This window comes from Marmota flaviventris, chromosome 13 (assembly GCF_047511675.1).
Source record: "Marmota flaviventris isolate mMarFla1 chromosome 13, mMarFla1.hap1, whole genome shotgun sequence".
NCBI classification, from domain to species: domain Eukaryota; kingdom Metazoa; phylum Chordata; class Mammalia; order Rodentia; family Sciuridae; genus Marmota; species Marmota flaviventris.
In genome coordinates this window covers 67406993-67426362 of record NC_092510.1, presented here as the reverse complement: position 1 = coordinate 67426362, position 19370 = coordinate 67406993, and the positions used below count along the sequence as shown (strand labels likewise).

The following is a 19370-nucleotide window of genomic DNA, read 5'->3' as shown; positions in this document are numbered from 1 at the left end:
ACAGTCCTTTTTTATTTTTATCTTGAGATGGAGTCTTACTAAATTGCAGAAGCTAGACTTGTACTTGCCATCCTCCTGCCTCAGCTTTCTAATTAGCTGGGATTACACGTGGTGCCACCAGGCCCATGGATCCCTTTATTTTTAATACTTCACCCCATGATGTGGGCATTGTATCACCTCACATCATCACAAGAAGAAGAGTGATTACATGATAACAAGATATTTTGAGGCCAGCCTGGGGGGAGGCTCGCGGGAACGCAGCACAGCTTGGCCAGAGTGGGCGACTAAGGACCACCAGGGAGGGGAGTGTCGGGATGGCCCATCCGCGGACCAGGGAATACAAAGCAGGCAACCTGGTCTTTGCCAAGGTGAAGGGCTACCGGCACTGGCCGGTGCAGAGTGATGAACTCCCAGAGGGAGCGATGAAGCCTCCAGCAAACAAGTATCCTATCTCCTTTTTTGGCACTCATGAAACTGTGTTTCTAGGTCCCAACGACCTTTTTCCATAGAAGGAATAGAAAGACAAGTTTGGGAAGTCAAGCAAAAAAAGGAAAGGATTTGATGAAGGATTGTGGGACACAGAAAATAAACCAGGTGTCAGGTTCACTGGACACCTGGCAATTCCGCACAGAGCTCCTCAGAAACTGAGGGAGAAGGTGGAAACACTGCAGATGCAAGCAGTGAGGAAGAAGGCCACAGAATAGAAGAAGATGAGAGAGGCAAAAGAAAAAATGAAAAAGGGGGCTCCAAAGGGAAAAACTCACATACATCAAAGAAATCCTCTGAACAATCCCGGAAATCTCCAGGAGATGCAGATGATAAAGACTGCAAAGAAGAAAACAAAGACAGCTCTGAGGATGGAGATGCTGACAATGACACAAGAACCACTTCACATTTGCAGAAAACCAGTGAAGGGACCTAAATACCCTAATGAATGCTGCATATTAAGAGAAACCCCAGAAGGTTAAATGTTGTCTAGTATTCTTGGATTTGATATGAACCAACACATAGTCCTTGTTGTCATTGACAGAACCCAGTTTGTATGTACATTATTCACATTCCTCTTTGTTTTGTTGGGAAAAGAGACATTTTAATCTTTTTTAAAAGGTTATTGATTTAATCTCATGTTATTTGGTTGCATGAAGTTGCCCTTAACCACTAAGAATTATCAAGATTTTTGCACAGACTTACACATGTCTAGGATCCTTTTACCAAGGCAGTTATGTTCATCATTTTTCTGCCTTTACCCCCCCACCACCACCAAACACTTGGTTACATATTAATTAGCATTATTTTAGATGACCACTCCATAATGCTTAAGGATGGGATTTCTTCTTTTTAACAGAACCCAGGAAGTAATTCCTAGACACATAATGTTGGTATATCAAAAATGAAATTAAAATTGCCCTTCAGTTATGAGGCCCTGTGTAAAGTTTTAACCATATTGTACATCTATTCTGTATTAGAAATAGCTAGTTGACAGCTTATACTTCTCCAAACTCAAGTCATTATGTTTCACGTATAGAAATAAATTGTTTCTATATGTGAAGTTAGTGAGTCTTTTTGTGTTACTTCAGAAAAAAGGCAATGATTTATTTTTTTTTCCCAATGCCAACACAATTTGAGCTAATTACGCAAGGTGGATACTTTACATTTTAAGGCTGGACTCACCAGCAGCAGCCCTGCAGGAAACCAGACAAAGCACTGACTTTTAAGTAGAGAATTTTAAAATGAACTATTTTCTTTTGGAACTTCAATTAGAATAGTTAATATTTGCCCATAAACCATTATTATTTGTACATTATTGTTGCTATCGGGATAATAGAGAATTTTATTTATTTTTATGCCAGCTTATATTGTGAAAACACATTTAGTCAATTTGAGTTTTATCAATCCTGTTATACTTGTCCTTGGAACATTTTTTTGTGTATTCAAGGTTTGTAGTTGAAGAGTTTACTGTAAAAAAAAAAAAAAAAAGAAAGAAAGAAAAGAAAAGAAAATCAAAAACAAAAAAAAAGTATTGTTTTTATAGAATAAGTTTATTGGACTATGTAAAGAATATATTTTGGAAAAGAAGAAGATCATATTCATATAACTTTTATTAAAATATATTTTTATAATTGTTCTGTTTTATTATTAGCTAGCATTGATATTTTACTGTGCCAGTTTATAAATGAAACTTTATCATAGATATGAATATACAGAAAAAACATGGTTATACAGGATTTAGTACTATCCATGGTTGCAGGCATTCAGTGGAGATATTGGACATATTCCACACAGATAAGGGGGAACAACTGTATTTTGAACATGTTGTCCCATTGCTTCCTGGCTTCTATTGTTTGTGCTAAGAAGTTGTCTGTTAATCCTCTTGGTGTTCCCTGGTATATGATGAATTGTTTTTTCTTTTTACTTTCAAAATTTTCTCTTTGTCTTTCAACATTTCAACTATAGTTTGCATGAATCTTTTAGGGTTTATCCTACTTAAAGTTCATTGAACAACTCAGATGTATATAATAATATTTTTCATCAGTTTTTGGAAGTTTTCAATTATTATTTCTTTGAACTTTTTTTCTGTTACTTTCCTTCCTATCTTTCTACTACTTGTATGTGTGATAAAAGGTGCCCCACATTTACCTGAGGCTCTGCTCAGTTATTCAATTCTTTTCTTTCTCTCTCCTTCAAACCAAATAATCTCTATTGGACTCATTGTTCTGCCAGCTCAAATTTAATATTGAGCCCCTCTAGCAAATTTTTTTATTTCAGTTATTAAACTCTAGAAATTCTATTCCTTTCCAAAATTGAAAGTTCTTATTTTATAACTTCTATTTCCTTATTGGTATTCTCTATTTGATGAGACATTGTCATCATGTCTTCCCATAATTCTTTGGATCTGGTTTACTTTTGTTCCTTTAACATATTTATAATAGCTGCTTTGAAGTCTTTATCTTCAATTTCCATATGCACTCCTTCACAGGCAGTTTTTATTGCCTGCTTATGAGTAATATTTCCCTGTTTCTTTGCATGCCTTATAATCTTTTGTTTAAAACTGAATATTTTATATAATGCATTGCAACATCTCTGAATACTGATTTTCTCTCCATCTGGGGTTTGTTGTTATTTCCTTGAGTTCTTGAGTTCTTTTTTATTTGTTTAGTGACTTGACTAAAGATGGATTCATTGATATGTCTTTATCCTACAGTGTACAACCCCTCAGAAAAAAATAACGTTGGAAATTCACACTCTCTCCCTAAGCTTCTAAACTGGGACTTATATTCTATTGATATCATCCCATTTGTAAGCCACCATTAATTGCTAGCTGATTGTTCTATTTCTTTGGACAATGCTCTGAGGCATAAGTGCCCCATAATCTGATCCAAATAATGTAGAACCTCTTTGCTGTATTGATTTATTGACATGTCTTTTTCCCAGTGTACAACTCCTGAGAAAAAAGCAGACTTGGAAGGGCACGTTGTCTCCCTGAGCTTCTAAACTGGCATTGATACTTTATTGATACCACCCCATTATAAGCCACCATTAATTGCTAGCTTGTTGTTCTATTTTTAAATAATGATTTGAGGAATGAGGGCCCCACAATATGATCTGATCTTCAGGTTCCTTTGCAAGGGTAGGATGTTGTCAATCTTTGAGATTTGCTTTAATCTCAGCTTCTTAGCTGTATCTTTCTCTGGTTCTCTCTGTTGAACTTCCAGCTGATCTACCATTTTGCTTGTGACTGAGTATGGAGCTACTAACCTGATCTTAATTAGTCATTACAAAGATCTATGCTGTTTTAAACAATGCCCTTAGGCACAAACCCCTACTAAGTGAAGGCAACAAGGAACCAGGCAAACACTGAGGTGAAAGAGTCATAGAGGTGAAAAGAGGCCTTTACTAGAGGTGGTCCTAAGATATGTATTTTGTCATTTTTTTCTTCCATGATAGCCACCGATTTGTGCCTAGCATAGTAATAAACTCTTAATTTACAAAATCCTATTTAATTCTACACACATGCTCTGAATCTTGTACTACTACCAGCTTCATTTTATAGATTAAAAAAAAAAAAGAGAGAGCAGGGCATGGTGACTTATTCCTGTAATTCCAGCAAAGGAACATTAAGGCAGGAGAATCACAAGTTCAAGGTCAGTCTCAGCAACTCAGTGAGGCCCTAAGCAACTTAGTGAGACCCCATTTCAAAATAAGAAATAAAAAAGGCTGATGATGTGGCTCAGTAGTTAAACTCCCCTGGGTTCAAACATAACAAAACAAAAAAACCCTTGAAACTCAGAGAGGAAAAACTTCTCCAGGGTTACAAAATAAGTAATAAAATGAAGATTAAAATCCAGGTTTATCTAACTCTAAGAAAACCATTCTCAAATGCCATAGTATGTGGGTATACCTGAGGGTTGCATAAGGCAGCATTGTCTGTGAATTCTCAGAACATGAAGAACTGGTTTTGCTAAGGACTGGCTTCTTGAATCCAGGGACTTGTGCATGCTAAGTAGGTGCTCTAACACTGAGCTACATCCCCAGCCCTGGAAACCCATCTCTGAACAGTGGTCTGTACTTTGGGCAGGATTCAGATTCAAATTTCTCAACCAGGTTAAAAGGGTTTCCTAGGGTATCCCTGAATGGGTTTGAAGTTACCTATAATCTCAGAAATATAATAAACATTTTTGTGTAGAGTATAATTTTAACCTTGAACTTGTCATTTGTAAGTGATGTCCAGTGGGATAATGGAGTCTTCCCACAGGCAGAGTAGATTCATGTAACCTCTGTGCATTGTTCATATATAGCATTTACAATGTCCATGAACACAGAATTCTAATAAAACTGTGACATATGGATGTTCAGCAAGACTACAAGTGAAGAAAAGATAAAAGAACCCACTGACTTCCACAGGGTTTTGGTAGATGTGCAGAAATCAAGAAGTAAAATAAAATAATACTGGGTGAAGTGGCACCTGCCTGAAATCCCAACAACTAGGAAGGCTGAAGCAGGAGGATCACAAGTTCAAGGCCAGTCTCAGCAACTAAATGACTGCCCATCCCAAAAAATAAAAAGATCTGGGTATGTAGCTCTGTGGTAGAATGCTTCTGGGTTCAGTCCCCAGTACCAAAGGAAAAAAGAAAAGAAAAGAAGGAGACAGAGGGGAGGGGGAGGAGAAGTAAAATTAAAATTGTTGACTTAGTTTGATTCAACATTTTCACCGTTCTGGCAACAATGAAGTGAGTATGCATAAATGAGCTCTAAAGTATAAACTGTATAATGTTGGTGATTCTGTATAAAAGTTAAATGCTCTGATATGTCCATTTAAAACTGACAATGCACGATGGACCTAAAATTTATGCAGATTTTTAAACTTTTAACTTTCCTTTATTTATGACATTAAATAGCAAATAAAAAAGACACCAGAACAAGTTGGGGGAGGGAGGGGAGAAGAGAGAAACTACAGTAAAAAAGGGAAAGCTTTATATTTCAGTACCTTTAACAGCATTCTTTCCCTATTTTTTGAACAAAGGACCTACATTTTCATCTGATACTATGCCATGCAAATAATGTAGTCAGCCCTATTTTTAACAAGCCTCCCAGTAATTCTGACAAAAAACCAGGATTGAGAGCCACTGGAGCAGAAGACCTTATTAAGTCCCCGTGGCTGCTGAGACTGCGCGGGACTGAGTATTGGATGGGCCCCTGCTGCCCTCTAGCGACGATGCTGCACTGGCGCACGGTGTATTAACCGGCTTCTGAGCTATGGCCTTCTTGCTGTCTGACACTGCTCTGGGGTTTCCAGTCAAACTGCCCGGTAATTTTGGTTCTTGCTCATTAATAACGATGCTCAGGTATAAAAGTGGTGATGCATCTCTGTCCCCAGCACCTTGGAACATCCTAGCTATTCATTGGTAAGGCCCGTGGCAAACATCGGTGGCATGTCTGTCAGGATTTTTCTTTCCAAGGATGTAGGACCCATAACATGTAAGAATCGGTAGCCATAAACAGTTTCCTGAAGAAATTTGATGACGATAACTGTGGCACTACAGCATTATAATGGAAGCAGGATCTGGATTAAGCAATTTTCCTAGAAACAAACGAATAAGAATCCTTCACAGCTGAGTGGCCCTCCAGAGTCCCCAGAGGCTCTTCATGTTCTTCCCCTCCCTGGTTTGCTGTTCAAGCTGTGAGGCAGGTGGGCAGATGTGAGGATCCATACCCACATCATTAAAAATAGCAGGCCTAGCTGTGCATCATGTGAGAGTGCCCTTGTTTAGGAAGTCTGATCCCGCCTTCTTGTCCGCATGGGCACCTCTGTCTGCAAGTAGGACAGGTACTGACTAAATCCATGCTAAAGGCTACTCTGTAAACAGGCACCTCAGTGTGACCCAGCATGTGGCTCTAACTCCCCAGTACTGAGACAGACAGCAGGGACTAGACAAGTTGCCGAAGTTTCTTCTCATTGCAGCACTGTCAATTTTAAATTTTATCTTTTCTAGTAGGCTTATGGTAGTATCTTATTGTGGTTTCAATTCTTTGTGTTTCTGTGATTTCTAATAAGGTTGAGAATACTTATTCATTTATTTAGAGGCTCTTTATCTTTTTTCTGTGAAATAACTTTTCCTGTCCCTTGAGAATTTATCTATTTGGTTGTCTGTTGTTTTTTTTCTCATTAATTTGTAGAACCACATATTCTGCATATAATCTCTTTATTGGCTACGTACTTTGCCTATTTATTTTCCTCTTTTGTGGCTTGCCATTACCCCCTCTTAATGGTGTTTTTTGTTTTGTTTTTGGTACCTGGGATGAACTCAGGAGCATTTAACTACTGAGCCACATCCCCAGCCCTATTTTGTATTTTATTTAGAGACAGGGTCTCACTGAATTGCTTAGCGACTTGCCAAGTTACTGAGGCTGGCTTTGAACTTGTGATCCTTCTGCCTCAGCCTCCCAAGCCACTGGGATTACAGATGTGTGCCACCGTGCCTGGCTTAATGGTGTTTTTGATGAATGAAAGGTCTTGATTTTAATCCATCTAATGCTTTTATTTTTTTTTTTTCAGAGTAGAAATTAGAAGTTTATTAAAGGACAGCAGAAAAGACTTCTCCCGGAGGAAGAAGGGGACCCAAGAGGTGGAATCCGTGGAAGTGATGTTGTCTCCCCTTTTTATAGTTCTTTCAGTGATGGAATGTAGGTGGGAAGGACCGAGGGGTGGGACACAGGTGGGCCAAAGAAGTAATCTGGTCAGGAAGGACTTCTGAGTCAGCACCTTTTTGCTGGGGGCTGTTCATTAACATTTCTTTGAGGTGGACTTTGGCCTAGGGCCTTTTCGGGACTTCCATGAGTTGTCCTGTGTTTTCCCTGAGTCATTCTCCGCATGGTCTCCATTTTAGATTTCACTCGATATTAGACCCGGATTTATCTAACTACACTGACTACCTAACTTTAAATCTGGCTTCATTCCCCCCTCTAAGTTGGGAACTCCTTACTGCTGTAAGGAAGGGGGGCAAAGAAGATCTTTCTGGCTTCTTCAGGCTGAAAAGGGACGGTGTGGGGCAAGCAGTTTGGAGTCCCCCTTTAAAAATCGGGTCTATCGAGTGGTCCATGATAGAAGTCTGATTGAGAAGTAATAGGCTGGAGGGCCATTTGAGTGATGGACAGTCTATAAGAGAAATAAGAATTCATTAGTACTGGAACCATATTGATGCAGCAATAAACGCCATAGCACAGGAATATGCCAATGAGTATGATGGCAAAGACAAAGACTAACAATGTTTTCCACCAGGAAGTACCAAGAACTAGGAGATAAGATATTGTTTCCATGACAAAGTTGCTGAGGACATGGCTTCTATCTGAGCATGTAAATCTTTAAGGATATTTGTCACATTGCCAGAAATGTCAGGGATGTAAACACAACATTTAACTTTTAGGGTTACAGATGTCCTTTCCCTTAAGATATAGTTTAATAATTTAATGTCATCTGATCTTGCAAAATCCTTTTACTAGTATGACCTCTGTGTCTAATAGAGAAATCTTTAATTCTGTTACTTAGGGCTGGATAACCATACTTGCAAACACTAAGCCTACCTGTGTAGGTTAGAAATAAAGGCCTTAAACTAAAAACTACTCTGGCAGTTCCTTTTGATAGTTATCAGGCATTCCTGTCTGAGAATCTCTTTTGCAGCCTCCAGTTTACTTATTTTTGGAAATTACATTTAACTATTATTATTATTTTAAATGCCCAGGAACAGCTGTGCTTTGGCTTTGACTGTCTTTGCTAAGTGTTTAAGATGAAGCAAGTCAAACTGACTTTTGTTTTTATCTATTGTTAACAGTCAGCTGAGCTTCCCTGGGAGTCCTCGGGGGAACTTCACAGCAGCTTCTCAGTTCTGCTAGTGCCATTGCGCTAGGATGGGTCCAGGCCTTGCTTGACCATGTGGCTTCCCTTGGAAGCATCAGGGATGTCTCCCTTTTCTGATGACCCTCCTCTTCACAGCAAATGCACTGATTGGCTTTCTGTCCTCCACTGGTCTCATTAATCTCCCTGCTCAGGAGGTTATGTGGCCTAGAGTTGCAGAGCCCTTTGAAGAAGTCCCCTATTCCCTGATTCAGACTGACTCAGAGGGCAAGAGCCAAATTTTTAATTTTAAAACTTAATCTTAAACATCCAGCAAATAAGTTAACAGCCTTATATTAAGAGCACTGGGCTTTAATGTCTATCTCTCTATCCTGTAGGTGATAACTCCTTATCTTATGTTGACCCAGGTTGTGTTCTTAAAGCAGTACCTCTTTAAAACATTAACAGGCAATCCTTAAACCATCTATAAGCAAACTACAAAATAAAATTATCAAGAGTAAAAACATATTTAGTTCTGTAAGGGTAAAAGAAATTGAAGTTAAAGCGTAAAAGTTAAAGCGTAAAAGATCGGGTGTTGTAAAAGTTTCTAAGCTGCAAGGTCTGAGTTAGCTGTTAAGACAATGCTTAGAACCACCCAGTAAACATTTCCCCTGATTGGTTGTTTAATAACTGAAGGGGTCTGTGTGGTTGCACGCAGGCATTGCAGGGCCTGGACCAATCAGTTTAAATGTAACCCCCTCCTTAGGAATGACCTATCACTCCAGCCTGACCTGTTCCCGCCAATGAATGAACCAATCATGTTTAGGAGTTGTTGTTCAATTTTCCCGCGCCTCATGATGATTTGTTCTGATGTATACAAAGCCCTCCGCCCTCCCCAAAAAGTGTACTTAAGCAATCCTCAGCCCCTGCTCGGGGCTCTGGGCTGCTTTTCCTTCTTTAGTGGGCACGGAGCCCCAGCATGCTGGTTCAATAAACCCCCCCTTCTGCCAATTGCATGAGTGGTCACTTGGTGGTCTCTTTCTCCGACGTTTCGCGGGACCCTTACAGTTCATGTAATAGCTACCTTGAATTTTGGTAGAGTTATACATTATAATCCCTTGTTTGAGATCCTGGTAATCATGACAAAAACCAACTTTTGGACACAACTTTAAATGTACTGAAATCTGGCCTACTTCTTCCATAGTTACTTTCACATGTAGTGAGATGGGACAGAGCCTTATCTCAAGTAAGGCAGGGCTCATCATAAATCTTAAGTACTGTAGTTCTGAAACTGATCTTTGCTTTTTAAACATCATTTTACAAAGCCTACATAAATTGTTGCTCAAGTTCACATGAATATTAGCTAACACAATATAATATCACACCTAAAACATGAATTAAAGAAAAGCTGAAAGCTTTTAACCTTTTGTAGAAAAGTAGTAATGTACTTTTGTGTTTTGCAATAAAACCTTCACACAGATTAGGCTCTCATTAACTTAAAAATACATTTAAATTGTATCTCAGTGTAAAAGGTAACATAGAACTTTACATAACTTATGGATAACAAGTCCAGTTATAGAACACAAATGATATAAATAAATCAACATGTTTTTCTTTTTAAATCTAAAATTACCATACAATTTTAGAACACCAGCTTGATATAATGCTCTTTCTAAAGCTTCTACCTTACAGACTTGTATACCTGGAAGATATGGACACATTAACACCACAATTACATTGATGTTTTTATATTAATCAAGTTTAGCTTTTTAAAGAAATAACATGGCACAATTCTCTAAAAACAGTACTTGTTTAACCAGCTGTTTAATTTCTTTAAGATTACTTGCTCAAAAACTTACACTTATAAGCAACTTACACAGACCTTTTTTATATCATTTACTTAAACCCTCTTAATTACTTAATCATATAGACTCTTATCCAGAAACACATTTTCCCTCTATTAAATCCATACCTAGAACCTTCTAATTTTTCTTTTTCATCTGTTAACCTCCTTCTGTTCACATTTTGAAACAATATTTGTAAATTTTATAGACATATTTTTTCATCTATTTACCAAATTTAAATTGAGCCATTTGAATCACGTGAATCAAAGATATTTGGATCCATTTTTTAAAAATTTTCCATGAGCGCTCCTCATCTGTCAATTGTCATATCCCTGCATGATATATGGACATACACACAGACATACCGACATACAACACGTAACACAAGTGTAACACAACACAATAGTAAAGGCCTTGTAGCTTTTTCAGGTGAAATCTCATTGCAATGTTTAAAAAAAAAAAAAAAAACTCCAGTTGATCAAAAATAGAACTTATCAGAAAAACATTAACTTGTCTGTAGGATCAAAATCATGAACTCAAAAAAAATACAGAATCTAAGAAAAAGCAAAAGTCCTAGAAAAAATTGACCGGCCAGTAATTAGTAAATGCCATACAATTTACTCTTTGGTTTAATCTAGTTTGAGTTCCCATAAAAAGACAGTTTACTCTTTTTTTTTCTTGGGCCTCAGATCTGTCTCATACTGAGTGCTCTAGGCTTCTTCTATTTGCATATCAACTTAAGTCCTGGCTGAGGTCTGGAAGGAACTGGGAAAACTGGAATTCTGAGCAGAAACCTCATGCCTAAGGCATTTTAACCATAAGTCACAATTTTCAGGTTTGGATGTTGAAAATTATGATACAAGTTTAAGATATAATTTACAAAATTTCATACCTTTACATTTTCCTACACTAGAAAAACTTGCTCACACAAAACTGAAAATAGGATCTTTCTTGATAATATAAAAGCCACCATCAGAAGAAATTCCTTCAGGATCATTAAGCTACTTCCTTTGTTCTGAAGTTCCTAAAGTAGTATTAAGTTACATTAAATCACCTGAAAAAAAAATCTTAAAAGAGAACCACACTACCATGTATATCCAAAATTAAGCTTTAAAAATTTAAGACTGTTGCTATTCAATGTTATTTCAATAAGCCAGACCAACATTTTTTTCCTAAATCTTACACACTGAGGGGAAAGATACCATATCATAATTTACTATCCTTGCCCAAGTTAATGCACTGGTACACCTAGTGAAATCTTCTCAGGCTACCCAGTTCAAAATAAAACTAAATGATTGGGAGTTACTTGCCAACTTGGAAGTAGAATTCTTTTAATTTTCTATCCTAAGTATTTAAGTTCTCCAGCATGAATTATCTGAAATCACAAACTAAACAATTACCTAACCCCAACTTTTAACTGCAAGATTATGCAATGCTTCAAACTCATTTAGATACCAGATTGTTACAATAAAAAAATCTTTTAGATACACATTCAGCCAAGATCATCCCCAAGAAACAATCTATAATAACCTTTAAAATAGAGAGACCAGATAAGAGAAAAATCTCTCCAGGTTTTTAACTTCCATTTAATTATGACTCCTATCAGTGGCACCATAGATTTCCCCATGAGTGGACCAGATGTTTTCACAGAGGGGCAACTATAGGTGTAAAATCAAGGGTCTCAGTGTGACTGACTTTACTGCATTCAGTGTCCCTTCTTTTTAAGTGGACAGAGATGGAGCAATCCTTACAGTGCAGGGAAGAATGAGGAAATTCCCCAAAGCGAAAATGGCTCTGGCAGCTGCTGGGAATCCTCAGTTTCCCTTTTACTTACAGGATTAGCTCCTTTGGATAGATCCAATCCCAGGCAATCTGGCATATCTCTTAACTTTCCAGTAGAGTCAGTTTTTATCTGCCTTAGGTCTTGAAGGGGGAAGGGGGTATGTACTTTGATCGGCCCAAATTTTTCTCTTGATTCTTTTTCCTCAGTGAGTCCCCAAGATTTTTTCTCTTCATGGCAGATATCATAGCTAAGTCTACTTTACACTGTTGGCATAATTTAGGATTTTCCCTTAGAGCAAAGAAAATCTGAACATACAGCACCTCACACATTTCCTTTTTTGTAAATTTTATCAAACTGTAAAATTGTATTAAATTGATATTTCCCTCTGGTGGCCAGGTTTCTCCATCAGAGAGTTTGTATTGAGGCCAGGCCAAGAAAATGAGGCACTTTTTCTTGAGCGTCTGAGGTTCAAATTTATCCCAATTTTTCAATACGCAGGCTAGTGGTGCACCTGGTGTATTGGAGAGAGAGAAGCTCCCGTCTGAGTGAGAAGAAAACAGGACTCAGGCGCCTGCGCCACGCCAGAGAAAACTGTTCTCATTGGGGACGTCTCCCTAAGCTTGAGCTTCCTAAACGGTCCAGAAAACCCGTCTCTCACCTTGCTTTGCCAAGGGGTTTCTGGTCCCCTTTAGCAAAGTGCTAGGGTCTCAGTTTGCCCTGTGCCAGAGACCCTGGGAGGATTCAGACTTAAGGGCATTACTGCTTATCCTCCCGGCCACTAAAAACCCATTGCAAAAGAGAATCGTGTGCTCTTTCATTGCCTTTGCTCTGTAGACTAAAGGAACCGCCTGAGTGTTAAGGGATATCTACTGGTTGTAAGGTAGCAGATTACCAGAGGAGTTGATTCTAAAAATGCCTCTCTAGCAGCTTAGGGAACACAACACATTTTAAACATTGGGGCAGTAAAACAGACTAGTGAAAGTTACCTATGCATCTTAGGGAACCTGGGCAGATTTTGCTAATTATCCCATGCCTTTCTCTCAGTCCTACAACCTGAATTGCTAACATTTCTGACCTGCGAAGGAAGGGGAGCATCCAGGAGGGAATGGATGCGGGGTTGGGAGTGTTGCATGGCCCATACGGAGGCAAATGTGATTGGGGCTTTCCCTCAGTGCCATTCATCTACCGATCACCCTAGATACCCCTGAGGGCTGTCGGGAGGGGGCTCAAGAGAAAGGAACCTTAGGAATCATCTGAGTGTAGCCCAGAACGGAATTCCGCAGTTGTTCCAAACTCCTTCCTCCACCTCCACGCATCCAAGGCAGATCGGGATTCAGGACACTGTGTACTCACACCAATTGCTCTCCAGGCCCAGACAGAAAAGTTGGAAGCGGCTTTGGCAGAACCCAACATGCCTGCTCTGTATTGAACAGGTGATTGAGAGCTGCCTAGGCCGGGAAACCTCTCACCCGAGTCTTGAAGAGTGGCGGCTGCACTAATTGCGTTTAAGTAGCCGTCCGGTGCCCACCTTACCCTCCAGAAAGAAAGAAAAAGATGCACCTCAAACAGACATGGGGTGCATGCACTTACCTCGGTGTAGAATCTCGGTATGGGACCTCCAATATGTTACCTCTGTTGACCGGTGACGAGTTCTTGCTTCCCCAATGTTGAAGAATAACACCAAAGAAGCACGCCGAGGCAAGGTCAGAGTAGAAATTAGAAGTTTATTAAAGGACAGCAGAAAAGACTTCTCCCGGAGGAAGAAGGGGACCCAAGAGGTGGAATCCCCATCTAATGCTTTTAAAAGAAAAATTTCCTTTATGATTAGTGCTTTTCATGTTTTTTAAGGATTTTTTCCTATCCTCAAAAATATTCTAATGAAAATATTCTACGTGATAGTCTAAAAACTATGATTTATTGTGACCAGCCTAATACAACATGATCAATCTTAGTCAGTTTTCTATTGCTATAGACTGAATAATTTATAAAGAAAATAGGCATATTTAGCTCACAGTCCTGGAAGTCCAAGAGTATGACACTGGCATCTGCTTGGCATGTGCTCCTGCCAATTCAATGACACAGTAGAGGTCAATATATGGTAAGACAGCACAGGCCAACCAGAGGGGGTTCACTTTTATAACAAAACCACTCAGATGATAACTCATCAATTCATGAATTAATTAAACCAGGAAGAGCCCTCATGACTCTATTGCCTCTTCATTGTCCCACCTGGTCCCACCCCTTAGCACCTCACAATGAAAACTGAATTCAACATGAGATTTGATGGAGAAATTGAAACCCTAGTAGATCTCCCCCGAAACTTGGTTTAAATGTCAAGACTGATGACACAGCACACACAATTAGAGGCTATGAAATGTTTTTTTTACTTAAATAACTAGGCCTCCAGAGATAGCAGAGTGTGCCTCCCAAGCTGATCCAAAACAGCTTGAGCAAGCCAGAAAAGGAGACTGGCTCTGTTTTTCTTGTCAATTTGGTGTTGGGGTCAGTGTAATGAATTCTCATGCCTGGGTGAGGGCTTGTATGGTTTGAATCCCCCACCAATGCCAAAAGAGAGAACACCTTGGCTTTCTTATCAGATGGCTTGCCCAGATGTGGAGCACAAGCAAAAGAGAAAAATGAGGGGCTAGGGATGTGGCTCAAGCTTGCCTGGCATGAGCGGGGCACTGGGTTCGATCCTCAGCACCACATAAAAATAAAAAATAAAGATGTTGTGTCCACCGAAAACTAAAAAATAAATATTAAAAAAATTCTCTCTCTCTCTCTCTCTCTCTCTCTCTCTCTCTCTCTCTCTCTCTCTCTTCTCTCCCCCTCCTCTCTTTAAAAAAGAGAGAGAGAGAAATGAGGCTTTAAAAGCTGTCAATAGCCAAACATCAAAAAACGAGTCAGGCTTTTTATTACATGATTTCACTTTTGTTGTATAAATACACTGCCCATCTCTGGATATCCAGATGACCTAACTGCATTACCTTTGAAGTAAGGTTGAGACACACTCTTGATATTCAATATATATTATGGGGTTTCTAATCAGTGTAACAAATCATGAAAAAGAAGGAAGGATTAAGGATTGTCTATTCTCCCACCAGTATCATGTTGTCAATTTACTGTCACCTCACAGTAAGTTTCAAATCTGTTAGATTGCTAAGAGCCACAGCCAAGTAATATGATGCATGGCATTTTTGGTTGAAAGGTGATGCCAGCAAGCCATTGAGATGATATGATTATGTTAAGATTTGCATTCATATGGATATTGGATTCCTGCTGTTCACCTTGGCCTGCTATGGGACTCCTGGAGAGTTCCCATTGGTTGGGGAAGTGCGGTAGGAGGGAATTCCGGAGGAGGAGGAGGAGGAGGAGGGAATTACGGAGGAGGAACTTCCTCTTGGGATCCGGGAGTACTCCTCGTGGGTCGGTCGGTATGGGGCATTGGCGGCAGTTTCAAAAATAAAGTTTGTTCCTGCTTAAGTGGCTCGTGATTTTGCGTGCCCAGCCAGACTGCGGCTGTGGTGAGCCGCTTCTGCCATTTCTGCAGACTATGGTCTCCATTACGAGATGGCGCTGGCTCCCCTGTGGTATGTGACAAACAACTCCTTATCTGAGAGAGTTGGCACATGATCTTTCACCACCCTGTATACCACCCTGTGAGAAAGCTCCACGCGGCAGCTTTGCATTGGGGCTTGGGATGCTTTATTAAGGCTGGGAGGGGCATCCGGAAAGGAGAAGAGAAGAAGAAGAAAGAATAAGAAATATCAAGGGACCTGAATAAACTGCTGAGAGAAGATTCCCGAGTGTTGCGTCTTCCTTGCGGGCAAGGGGTCGCGACAAGTGGTGCCGAGACCCGGGAACCAGAACTCTCAGTAGTCAGGGGTGGTGCACCGGTTAGTCCCAGGTAAGTGGGATCCGCGATCAAAGCGGGGTTAGTCCCTAGTAAGTGGGATCCGCGACTAAAGCGGGGCAGTTCCTCTGTAATGAAAGAGGAAGCCTTGCATTTTATTGCAGCTGCACCGTGTACTTTCGCTTTCGTTTTCTGTGTTTCTTTCGCTGTGTCAGTGTGCTTCTGCTGTCTGTATTTTTTTTGTCGTTGTGTCATGGGTGCCGCATCTTCAAGTCCGCTTCTTCTGGCCCTAGATGGCCTGTTACGTTCCAAGGGACTGGAAGTGAAACATAGTACTTTACAGAGATTTTTACAGAAGGTAGATATCGCTGCACCGTGGTTTGCATTTTCGGGCAGCCTTACTGTACCTAGTTGGGATAAATTAGGCAAAGATCTTGACTTTGCATCTGAGCAGGGCATGTTAGAGGGTGGGGTGATACCCCTTTGGAAAATGGTCCGTGGTTGCCTTACGGATGGCAGATGTCAGGAAGCACTTGCTAAAGGACAGGAGGTTTTAGAGCGATTACATGAGGAAAAGTCGGAGACGGCAGAAAGCGAAGTGACTCGGGAGGATGGGAGTGTGCGGAGCATGAAACGGGGGAGGAGACGGTTGTATCCAGATCTCAGTACGCTGCGTACACCCCCATGCGAAAGTGGGTCAGAGGAGGAGGAGGATGAGGAGGAAGAGCTCGGGAGGCTGTCTTGTCAGCTAGGGAGTTTAGCTATAGGAGAAGGGAACAAAAAGAAACAAGGGCTTAGTAAGAACGATCCCCCGGATCCACCGCCGTATGGTGGGGGCACTACGGGGAGAGCTTTCCATGCCCAAACATGGAGGGCTGTTCACACTGAGATGGGTCTTGCTTATCCAGTTTTTCAGGATGACAACAGGGGAAGAGTCCATGAACCCTTAGATTTTAAAATTGTAAAGACCCTGGCGGAGTCTGTACGCACTTATGGGGTGGATGCCGCCTTCACACTGACTCAGGTGGAGAATCTATCTAGATACTGTATGACTCCCTCTGATTGGGCTAGCCTTGTTCGGGCTTGCGTTTCCCCGGGTAAATATTTGGACTGGAGAGCATTCGTGCTAGAGGGCGCAATAGAGCAGGCCGCCCAAAACCATGCAGCGGGACATCCCCATTGGGACAAAGATATGCTCTTGGGGCAGGGTAGATTTGCAAATCAACAGACAGGATTTCCTCTTGAGGCATATGATCAAATTAACAACATTTGCATTCGGGCATGGAAGTCGCTTCCAAATAGAGGAGAGGTGTCTGGTAATTTGACCAAGATTCTACAAGGCCCTACAGAACCCTTTTCAGATTTTGTAGCAAGGATGGTGGATGCCGCTGGAAAGATTTTTGGGGATCCTGATAGAGCCATGCCCCTTATCAAGCAATTGGTCTTTGAGCAGTGCACCAAGGAATGTAAAGCAGCAATCACTCCTTATAAAAATAAGGGCATAGAAGCATGGATGAATGCCGGAGTCCGGCTGCAGCAGAATAATCAGGGGGGTGACGAACAACTTGTGTAGATTGATACAGCAGGAGTGGGAGCCGTTTATTGCAGGACAGGAGCAGTATTTATACATTCCACACAGCTTATCTAATTAGCATAAACTAGATACATCAGTCAACCAATAAGGAATCTCCACACTTAATGGCTCGCTTTTGTTACTTCTCAAACCACTCCCTCTGGCATTTTGCCAGGCACCATCCAGACTTGTTTACGAACTCCAACATTCCCCTGGCTAAATGCCAGGTGTTATTTTGACTTGTTTACAGACTCTAACAGATGAAAGTGTGTAGAGAGATTGGAGGACCTTTAACTAATGCAGGTCTTGCAGCTGCTGTCCTTCGGATGGCAAAAGGGGGCAGTCCTGGTGCCGGAACATGCTTCCATTGTGGTCAACCCGGTCATTTCAGACGTGAATGTCCTAAAAAAGATAATTTTACTGGACCCCCTCACAGTGGCCCTTCCAATGGCCTTCGTCAACCGGGGCTGTGTCCAAAATGTAAAAAGGGGAAGCATTGGGCAAAAGAGTGTAGATCAGTGAGGGACATCTATGGACAGCCTGTTTCAGCTGGGCCAAAAAACGGCCGAAGGGGCCCCCAACCCCAGGGCCCACAAATATATGGGGCAATGGAGAATGTCACACCCAAACCCGAGACATGGCCATCTCTACGCCATCCCATGAGACGCGGAGAGCCACTACAGGTGCCGCGGGATTGGACCTCTGTTCCACCTCCAGACTCGTATTAACACCTAAGATGGGAGTCCAGTTGGTGGATACTAAATTCAAAGGGCCTTTACCACCTGGCACTGTAGGTTTGCTAATTGGACGTGCATCCTCTATATTACAAGGTCTTCATGTCTTTCCTGGAGTCATTAGCCCTGATACTGTAGGATCAGTAAAGGTTATGGTGGAAGCTCCAAGGGGTATTGTGTCTATTTCCCCAGGAGACCGGATTGCCCAATTGCTAATTCTACCCAGTCTGCATACCCGCTTTCCTGCTGATTCCTTTTCAAGGACAAGTGATGAGATTGGAGTCACTGGAGGGAATTCTGTTTATTTGTCCTTAGATATGAATGACCGTCCTACTTTAAACTTAACCATAGAAGGCAAATCAATTTTGGGGTTGCTAGATACTGGAGCAGATCGTAGTATAATAGCACAAAAGGACTGGTCAAAGGGGTGGCCGGTGCAGCTCTCAGATCAATCACTAAGAGGTTTGGGATATGCTCAAGCCCCTCAAATCAGCTGTAGACATCTATCTTGGAAGGACCCAGAAGGACACAATGGCACCTTTCAGCCTTATGTACTTGATTTACCTATCTCTTTATGGGGTCGTGATCTGATGAAAGACATGGGGTTCACTCTTAGTAATGACTATTCTCCGGTGTCTCAACAGATTATGCAAAATATGGGGTATAGGCCAGGTCTAGGATTAGGAAAACACCTACAGGGGTGTAGGCATCCTGTGCAAGGTCATCAAAAGCTTAACAGATTTGGTCTGGGTTTTTCCTAGGGGCCACTGGGGCTCAAATACCCATAACATGGCTCACCGAGGAGCCTGTTTGGGTGCCTCAGTGGCCTCTTCCCTCGGTTAAATTGGCAGCGGCCCATAATTTAATCAAAGAACAACTAAACTTGGGTCACATCCAACCTTCTACTTCTCCATGGAATACTCCCATATTTGTTATTAGGAAAAAACCAGGAAAGTGGCGCCTACTACATGATTTACGAGCAGTTAATGCTCAAATGCAACTTATGGGGCCCATTCAAAGAGGGCTACCTCTGCTCTCCTCTATTCCTCAGGGCTGGCATATTATTGCTATTGACATTAAAGACTGTTTCTTTTCTATTCCTTTGCATCCTAAAGACTCACAACGTTTTGCTTTCACCCTTCCCTCGTGTAACCACGAGGAGCCAGATCTTAGGTTTGAGTGGGTAGTGTTGCCGCAGGGAATGGCTAATAGTCCCACGATGTGCCAGATGTATGTGGGGAAGGCACTCGCACC

The 19370-nt window shown here is 41.0% G+C and overlaps 1 pseudogene; it reads left to right on the top strand.

The window, feature by feature from the left end:
* The first annotated feature begins 314 nt into the window (after window positions 1–314).
* On the top strand, window positions 315–922 carry LOC114089095 (hepatoma-derived growth factor-related protein 3 pseudogene; annotated as a pseudogene).
* Window positions 923–19370: the final 18448 nt, after the last annotated feature.